Source organism: Glandiceps talaboti, chromosome 20 (assembly GCF_964340395.1).
Source record: "Glandiceps talaboti chromosome 20, keGlaTala1.1, whole genome shotgun sequence".
Classification (NCBI taxonomy): domain Eukaryota; kingdom Metazoa; phylum Hemichordata; class Enteropneusta; family Spengelidae; genus Glandiceps; species Glandiceps talaboti.
In genome coordinates this window covers 18,655,091-18,665,630 of record NC_135568.1, presented here as the reverse complement: position 1 = coordinate 18,665,630, position 10,540 = coordinate 18,655,091, and the positions used below count along the sequence as shown (strand labels likewise).

The window sequence follows — 10,540 nt, the reverse complement described above, 5'->3', positions numbered from 1 at the left end:
AAAAAAGAAGTAAACTTTGAACAAAAAACAAAAATTCATAAACAAATATGGCATGGATTCAAAGCCCCTGTGGTTTATGTGCCAAGCCCCTGTGGTTTATGTAAGGAAACTATTATCCTTCACTTCATAGGCACTCGAATCAATTTGTATGATTTTTTAAAATGTAAAGTAAACAATTATTTACTTTACATTTGTTTTTAAAAAATCATACAAATTGATTCGAGTGCCTATGCTTCCTTTGTAGTTTTCCCTGTTAATACAAGGAGTTTCCCAAGGCTTTCGCGTCCAACCGATTGTTTTGCAATCACTCACTCACGCTTTAGCATTTCACGTCAAGTGTTTTTTAAAAAAAAATCATTTTATGAAAAGCAAGTAAGACCATCATGGATGTATTAGAACATCCATGCTAAGACCCCCCGGTGGTACCGCGGCTTTTGACGCATCGTGTCGCAAGTCTCATGTCGCATAGCAACACCACGCATGCGCATATTCTCTTTATGTTTGTCTAACGTACGGTGGCGCTGTGCAAATAGGTGCTAACTAAAAGAACTACTAACTTCAAGTTGTAAGTGCAACAAGGTTCTGTCGTTGTACGTGTTGTACATGTAAGGTGTGTGCGAATGGAAATATAGGAACTGAATAACACGTTAATCAGGGAGATGTGAAGACAATCTGGAGATCGTTAAAGTAAGCATTCAGTCAACGGATTTATTATCTATTTACGTTACATACACAGTCGATCGCTCTCACGTACCTGGTTCTAATGTTGTCGTTGGAAACACGAGCTGGCGTTGCTGTATGGTTTGGTTGTCGCCGATACACTCATTGCACGCATTGTAACACGGCATTTATACTGTTGACATGCGACTATTGACGCGACTCGCGTTCAATCTTGGTTTCAGGCAATAAGACGAGACAAATCACCCGCTTACATGTTCACTAAACGGTTTGAGAAATTAGCTGCACTAGGCTTTTCATAAAACATTACATAGTCCAGTAGTTACCATTGAATAGAAATACTGGGGATTATAAGTTTCCATTACATTGTACGTTTAATTTTTTAAATAGTGATAACGTTAATAGTATTAATAATAATAGTAATGTTATTTGGGTAAAGTAAAACTTAACTGTCATAGTAGCTTGTAGTGTCATCGTAAATTACGTTAATTTATGAGTAAAACACACGACATTTGGGATGTTGTTATTTCAAAATATCGATCGGTAAAATTTCAGTCACTAGCCTCGTGACTAGGGTCGTCCAACGCCAACCGTTCTTCTTCAAGCAGTCCTTCCTACCTCCACGATCTGTGGTCGCATAGAGTCTGGTGTTACTAACACGGAAAATTAAGTAACACTCGCCCGCCAGAAGGAAGGGTTTTTTTTCCATTCGAGTTTCAAGTTGAATTTACAAATTTAGGTAATCAAAGAAGAACTCCCTCGTTAGTCTTTGTGATACCCTGCCAGCATTATTGATTGTCACTATGCAGTTCCTATTGTACCATAGACAGTGTCTATGATTGTACACCAGTATTTATCTGTCTTCTCAGTGCCTAGCTGAAAAGCTTGAGTTACTTACTAACTATGGAAAGTGGTGCAAATGTCAGGAGTGCACTGCATAATGCAATGAAAATGACACAAGTCTTAAGGGGTAAACCATTTAATTTCGGGGGGTGTGGGGTGGATGATTTGGTCCCAACAACAATTTTTTTCAACCGCCATGACCAATTTTTTTTCAAGCGCAACTAGATCATTTTTTTTTTTTGCCAAGTAGGGGTAAAGCAAAATTTTTTGCTTATAAATAAGTATATGTTTAATTTGACTTTTCGCTGTGTTGTTTCTCATCACGTCGCATTTTGTAACTTTTTATTTTCTCTCATAATAGGAAACATACAAAATGAATGTAGCTTATTTCAAAAGTAAGAGGTAACAATGCAGTTTAATATTCCAAAAGTAGTTAGTAAAATTGGAAAGTAGACGGTGAAAGTTGAATAGAAGTTTGAGGGAGCCAAGTGGGGGAGGGTATGATACTGGGGTATTCCCTTCCCTGCCCCTGTAGATTTTTGAAATTCTAGGACCAAAAGAATGTTTTCTGGTGCTATTTTAACATGTCAAGGTATTATATTTGATTCAAAATACAAGGGAGCAATGTGGGCTGTGAACCCCTAGAAATATTTGAAATTCAAGATCTAAAAGTGTTTTGTGATGCTATTTAATATGTCAAGGTGGCAACAATACTAGTTAAAATTCATGTGAGCAGCATGGGGGAGTGTATGGGTTTATTGAGGACTGAAAATGTGCTATCTGGTGTCAATACCCTTTCCTGATCACAATTGAAATTTGAATTCAGAAAACTAAGACTGAGAAAAATCCTCAACATACATTGTATATTGTTGCATGCCATATCATTTAAAATTATTTTATCATTATGAAAAATTACAGGATTCATTCAAGGTACTAAGCCAGATCAGTATTCTTAGTAATTTGTTTGAAAGTAGTGTTTTGGTTTGTTTCAGCATTTGCCAACAGTTAGTATAAACCTTGGACAAGAAACTTTATAAGTTTAGGTGTCAGAAACACATGTACCTGAGAATTTGACAAGTGTAGCTAGTTTCTGCACTTGCAGCACAATAACTTTTTTCTGTGTTGGGTTGGTCAGCAAATTTTTTCCCAACTTTTGGCTGGTGACAAATTTGTTTTCTCTCGAAAATCCTCCAAGAGCCCTAATACATCTGTGGTGTAACTAGGAGAGTCCTAATACATCTGTGGTGTAACTAGGAGAGTCTTAATACATCTGTGGTATAACTGGGGGGAGTCTTAATACATCTGTGGTGTAACTAGGAGAGTCCTAATACATCTGTAGTGTAACTAGGAGAGTCCTAATACATCTGTGGTGTAACTAGGAGAGTCCTAATACATCTGTGGTGTAACTAGGAGAGTCCTAATACATCTGTGGTATAACTGGGGGGGGGGGGGGAGTCTTAATACATCTGTGGTGTAACTAGGAGAGTCCTAATACATCTGTGGTATAACTGGGGGGAGTCTTAATACATCTGTGGTGTAACTGGGAGAGTCCTAATACATCTGTGGTGTAACTAGGAGAGTCTTAATACATCTGTGGTATAACTGGGGGGGGGGGGGGAGTCTTAATACATCTGTGGTGTAACTAGGAGAGTCCTAATACATCTGTGGTATAACTGGGGGGAGTCTTAATACATCTGTGGTGTAACTGGGAGAGTCCTAATACATCTGTGGTGTAACTAGGAGAGTCCTAATACATCTGTGGTGTAACTAGGAGAGTCTTAATACATCTGTAGTGTAACTAGGAGAGTCCTAATACATCTGTGGTGTAACTAGGAGAGTCTTAATACATCTGTGGTGTAACTAGGAGAGTCCTAATACATCTGTAGTGTAACTAGGAGAGTCCTAATACTTCTGTGGTATAACTGGAGGGAGTCTTAATACATCTGTGGTGTAACTAGGAGAGTCCTAATACTTCTGTGGTATAACTGGAGGGAGTCTTAATACATCTGTGGTGTAACTAGGAGAGTCCTAATACATCTGTGGTGTAACTGGGGGAGTCTTAATACATCTGTGGTGTAACTAGGAGAGTCCTAATACATCTGTGGTGTAACTGGGGGGAGTCTTAATACATCTGTGGTGTAACTAGGAGAGTCCTAATACATCTGTGGTGTAACTGGGAGAGTCTTAATACATCTGTGGTGTAATGTAACTAGGAGAGTCCTAATACATCTGTGGTGTAACTAGGAGAGTCATAATACATCTGTGGTGTAAGTAGAAGAGTCCTAATACATCTGTGGTGTAACTATTTTCAACAATTTTAGTTCATACTGTCAAAGCTTTTTCCCTTGGTATAGGGTTTCACCACGACAGTCCTGATGAATCACTCGTCCCATTTCAACTCATCACAATTTTAGAGCATCAGATTGTTTTTCATTCTGTTAAAATCAGAAGTCTGGTTTTCTTTCAAACTGATAGAGGGATACATGTAAACCAAGACTGAAAGTCAATATAGCGGACACACAATGTTTTTTTATATCTTCTGTAATTTACATGTATGACGTCTTTTATAACTAAACTCAGGAAAGGCAATTGTGACCACTAATGTAACTTCACTGGCAGCAGGAATTGTGGCAATAATAATCTACCACACTTTATCATTTGTATCTTCAGCTGAGAAGACACTCTAGTAAGCTTTTTGACGAGATGGAATTTAAATCGAGATGAAAGATGGGCACAAATAGCATGGAAATTATACTCAGTCGGCCTTACCTCATTTACATATTTTGCTTGTAGGCTTCTATCAATCCATTCCTGATTTTTGTACATGTACATCATGTAAATCTTATTGCAAAGATTTGTCTGTCCATAATGCAATATCCAATTTCTTTCAAACCAGGCATGAAGGTGATATACTACATTTTGTATACATCACTTTGTTTTGTGGTATATGCACATTTGACCGAATGGTGGCTATATTTGTAGTAAAACATCGATACTTACTGCATAACTCAAAAACTGTAATATATAGAGATTCAAGTGTCTACCCCCATATTATCAGATGCAAGCTATATTTTGAGACCTTGACCTTTGAGTCCTTGATATTCAGGGTCAATTATTCAAATCAACCTAATTCCTACTTATCACAGACACATTGTAGTATTTACATATTGCCAATTTCTTTTAAATCATGTAACTTAATTACAAGTAATTTTTAAGAAAAGAACTATGCACAAGCATTAGTTTTGGTGCTTGTTTTACTTTTACTGAATGGCAGTCATATTTATAGTATACAGGGGTTGTACTAGACTTTGAAACCAGTGAGTCCCAGGAACCCATCACTACTCAAAATATAGCGTCTCTCAAAAAAAATTAGGGGTTCCATTTTATTGTTACTTATTATGATTCGCACATTATAGAAACACTCTATAAACCTTAATAATAAACCCACAAACATATTATAGAAACACTCTATAAACCTTAATAATAAACCCACAAACACATTATAGAAACACTCTATAAACCTTAATAATAAACCCACAAATACATTATAGAAACACTCTATAAACCTTAATAATAAACCCACAAACACATTATAGAAACACTCTATAAACCTTAATAATAAACCCACAAATACATTATAGAAACACTCTATAAACCTTAATAATAAACCCACAAATACATTATAGAAACACTCTATAAACCTTAATAATAAACCCACAAACACATTATAGAAACACTCTATAAACCTTAATAATAAACCCACAAACACATTATAGAAACACTCTATAAACCTTAATAATAAACCCATAAATACATTATAGAAACACTCTATAAACCTTAATAATAAACCCACAAATACATTATAGAAACACTCTATAAACCTTAATAATAAACCCACAAACACATTATAGAAACACTCTATAAACCTTAATAATAAACCCACAAACACATTTGTACATTATAGAAACACTCTATAAACCTTAATAATAAACCCACAAACACATTATAGAAACACTCTATAAACCTTAATAATAAACCCACAAACGCATTATAGAAACACTCTATAAACCTTAATAATAAACCCACAAACACATTATAGAAACACTCTATAAACCTTAATAATAAACCCACAAACACATTATAGAAACACTCTATAAACCTTAATAATAAACCCACAAACACATTTGTACATTATAGAAACACTCTATAAACCTTAATAATAAACCCACAAACATATTATAGAAACACTCTATAAACCTTAATAATAAACCCACAAACACATTATAGAAACACTCTATAAACCTTAATAATAAACCCACAAACACATTATAGAAACACTCTATAAACCTTAATAATAAACCCACAAACACATTATAGAAACACTCTATAAACCTTAATAATAAACCCACAAACACATTATAGAAACACTCTATAAACCTTAATAATAAACCCACAAACACATTTGTACATTATAGAAACACTCTATAAACCTTAATAATAAACCCACAAACATATTATAGAAACACTCTATAAACCTTAATAATAAACCCACAAACACATTATAGAAACACTCTATAAACCTTAATAATAAACCCACAAACACATTATAGAAACACTCTATAAACCTTAATAATAAACCCACAAACACATTATAGAAACACTCTATAAACCTTAATAACAAACCCACAAACACATTATAGAAACACTCTATAAACCTTAATAATAAACCCACAAACACATTATAGAAACACTCTATAAACCTTAATAATAAACCCACAAACACATTTGTACATTATAGAAACACTCTATAAACCTTAATAATAAACCCACAAACACATTATAGAAACACTCTATAAACCTTAATAATAAACCCACAAACACATTATAGAAACACTCTATAAACCTTAATAATAAACCCACAAACGCATTATAGAAACACTCTTTAAACCTTAATAATAAACCCACAAACATATTATAGAAACACTCTATAAACCTTAATAATAAACCCACAAACACATTATAGAAACACTCTATAAACCTTAATAATAAACCCACAAACACATTATAGAAACACTCTATAAACCTTAATAATAAACCCACAAACGCATTATAGAAACACTCTATAAACCTTAATAATAAACCCACAAACACATTTGTACATTATAGAAACACTCTATAAACCTTAATAATAAACTCACAAACACATTATAGAAACACTCTATAAACCTTAATAATAAACCCACAAACACATTATAGAAACACTCTATAAACCTTAATAATAAACCCACAAACACATTATAGAAACACTCTATAAACCTTAATAATAAACCCACAAACACATTATAGAAACACTCTATAAACCTTAATAATAAACCCACAAACACATTTGTACATTATGTTATTAAATACCTTTTAGTTTCAATGTATTTGTTGTCACTTGTACTATCATTGATCTATAAAATACATATTAAAATTACATATATGTACATGTGATCATATGTAGTGGGTTAGACACTTGAATGGAGTTGCCATCTATTGCAATTACGCAGAAATACACAAATGTAATGAGTTTTTACTACAAACAGGGTTCGTGTTGAACCGTTATTCCACGTCCAGGACGCACTTACATTTTGATGGGACCCACTTCAATTTTGACTAGTGAGTTCCTGGGACCCGCTAAGATGTTAGTATCTGTCTGTGCTCAATGACGGATGCAATACGGCGTATTCCGGTTATCGAACTTCCGGTTGTTTCGCAGGAAAGTATCGCGAGAGGGCGCACCATATCTGACAAAGTGAGGGCCAGAATTTTCGTCATGGCATCTAATAGTATGGCGATGTATGAAGCTGTCAACAAAATGGGCGTAAAAGAACCCCGTGCATTCATAAAAGAGTGGAAAATTACTACTTCTAAATCTACTAGATATCGCCAGAAATGCTGTCAACCTTGGTCTTGAAACACTAGAAAATGATAATTTTCTGAGAGAACGGAAGAGGAGACGAATAGTGGATGTCGGGCATCAAAAGATTACTAATCGACAGCGGAAACATTGAAAGTTGGACGGATGACCTTCGAAATATACCTGATGTAGACATGATAAACATATTTCTTTACCTTACTGGTGTCTGTTGCTGGACAAAAGAACGATTAGAAAATTACAAATCTGACAACAGCTTCCAATCTGATTAAAATCCGATGTAGATGTTGGCTGATCGTTCATTGCTATTTTACCTTCGTTATTTTGCCTGAATTGACCTTCTTGGTACATGTTTACATTTTTTAGCCTGCCTGATCGCCTCCTCTACGATCAGGCTGAAAAATCTAAACATGTACCAAGAAAAATAATATCAGGCAAAATAACGAAGGTAAAATAGCAATGAACGATTAGCCGACATCTACATCGGATTTTAATCAGATTGAACAGCTTCCAGCTACAGTCATTGCAATATTGAGAGTTCGGTCGACAATTACCAAGCCACATGTTTATATTGTAACTGATGTCGCCGCATACTTAGGCCTTTCTTGTTTATTAGAACAGTGGTGTAGCACCACGGGTGAAATCATAAAACTTTGTCCGGAAAAAAACATTTCATGTACTGGTTATAAGTTGGCATAAACATATGTGTATTGATATACTCAACTTTACTATCACACTTTGGTTAGCTTGCTATTCTTCATTCAGGACCATCAGTGTATTAAAAAAAACCCATTGAAGTCGGCAACGAATCATAAATATTGTTATTGTGATTGATGTACCACACCGCCCACCCCTTCAATGAATTGGCCTTCCATGTAACGTTTACGTGGTTCACTCATCATACCATGTCTTATACCGATCTGATTAAAATCCGATGTAGATGTCGGCTAATCGTTCATTGCTATTTTACCTTCGTTATTTTGCCTGAATTGACCTTCGTGGTACATGTTTACGTTTTTGTCCTGATCGGTAGAGGAGGCGATCAAACATGTACCACGCAGGTCAATTCACGCACAATAACGAAAGTAAAATAGCAATGAACGATTAGCCGACATCTACATCGGATTTTAATCAGATTGGTTTTATACAAGCTGCAATAACTGTAGCGTATATTGTGATTTTGAAGGTTCTTTCCTCTGTTTTTGTACCTTTTTCCGTTCCGATGTTTGACTGGAAGCAATCACTACAATTTCTCCAACGGTAACGCAAATGGACGAGGTCACACTGAAAACGTGAGTGAGATGTCAGTGTGTACTACCCGTTTCAAAATGTTGCTACTTTTGGGTTTTCCTCACGTTCGAATTGCAGAGCCAAACTTACGCGAAATATTAGGAGAACGAGAGGTTAATTTGCTATTTCATTATTTGATGGGCGATAATGCAATATTATAGCGTAAAGTTACGGGGAATGACAGACAATCTTTAGTCAGTGGTTACGATGCCTATAGACTCTATGCTTTGCAACAATGCTCTACAATTTCTGGCCCTCACTTCCGGTTCTAAAACAGCGCCCCTAGTGGCCAAACAATCATATCTTTTATCTTTTCGGGGCTTTTTCGATAACCGGAATACGGCGTATTACATTGTCACCTAAGTTTTCTGCCCTTACATGAATATAGACAATGAACAAATAAAAATCTTTGTGAAAAAGACAATGTACTTTTAGTTTGAAATATTTTCAACTTTAATGAAAATATAATCTAATACACTGGTTGAAAAAAATCGAAATGTAAAAAAAAAAACTTCAGAGTTATTGAGTCATGAGATTCTTAGTGGTTCTAATATTGTGAAGTAAGAAATATTCTGGCCTTTTAACTTTTTCTTTGGCCATGTGTGTTCTACTTGTTTGTGAATACATGTATATGATGACTTCAATTGTATCGTTAATTTAGTCATGAATATTAATTATGTAAATTAGGACTACATTCAAGCTTGACAGAACCCTGAAGTACATTGTACATGTATCTACCCCCATACATGTATCTACCCCATACATGTATCTACCCCCATACATGTACATGTATCTACACCCATACATGTATCTACCCCCATACATGTATCTACCCCATACATGTATATATCTACCCCCATACATGTATCTACCCCAATACATGTATCTACCCCCATACATGTATCTACCCCCATACATGTATCTACCCCATACATGTATATATCTACCCCCATACATGTATCTACCCCCCATACATGTATCTACACCCATACATGTATCTACACCCATACATGTATCTACCCCCATACATGTCTCTACCCCCATACATGTGTCTACCCCATACATGTATCTACCCCCCATACATGTATCTACACCCCATATACATGTATGTATCTACCCCCATACATGATGTATCTACAAAATGTACCCCCCATACATGTATCTACCCCCCATACATGTATCTACACCCATACATGTATCTACCCCCATACATGTATCTACCCCCCATATATGTATCTACCCCCATACATGTATCTATCCCCATACATGTATCTACCCCCATGCATGTATCTACCCCCCCATACATGTATCTACCCCCCCCCCCCCATACATGTATCTACCCCCATATATGTATCTACCCCCCATACATGTATTGCCAGGTTTAAACTTTCCTTTGAGACATTGACCTTTGACCTTTGGTCCTTACCTGGATCTTCAGGTTCATGTACAGTTTACCAAAATTCATCAATTTTATGCATTATCACAGACACTTTGTAGTAATTTATATCTGTCGCCACCAATTTCTTTAAAATCATGTCTCTATTCAGTCACATAGTTATGGGAGATTGTGTCTTCTGTGTAGACTTGTTATTGATATTACGATATTGAAATATTCACATAGTTATGGGAGATTGTGTCTTGTTATTGATATTACGATATTAAAATATTCACATAGTTATGGGAGATTGTGTCTTATGTGAAGACTTGTTATTGATATTACGATATTAAAATATTCAGATAGTTATGGGAGATTGTGTCTTCTGTGTAGACTTGTTATTGATATTACGATATTAAAATATTCACATAGTTATG

At 35.3% G+C, this 10,540-nt stretch overlaps 1 protein-coding gene across 1 annotated transcript in view; it reads left to right on the top strand.

Moving 5' to 3' along the window:
- Nucleotides 1–546: 546 nt before the first annotated feature.
- The window catches only part of LOC144450800 (flagellum-associated coiled-coil domain-containing protein 1-like), a 62,738-nt gene continuing 52,744 nt past the window's right edge, over nucleotides 547–10,540 (top strand). Inside the window, exon 1 of the mRNA XM_078141527.1 lies at nucleotides 547–687. The gene's annotated coding sequence lies outside the window, so the exon portion shown is untranslated. The remainder of the gene's footprint in view (nucleotides 688–10,540) is intronic.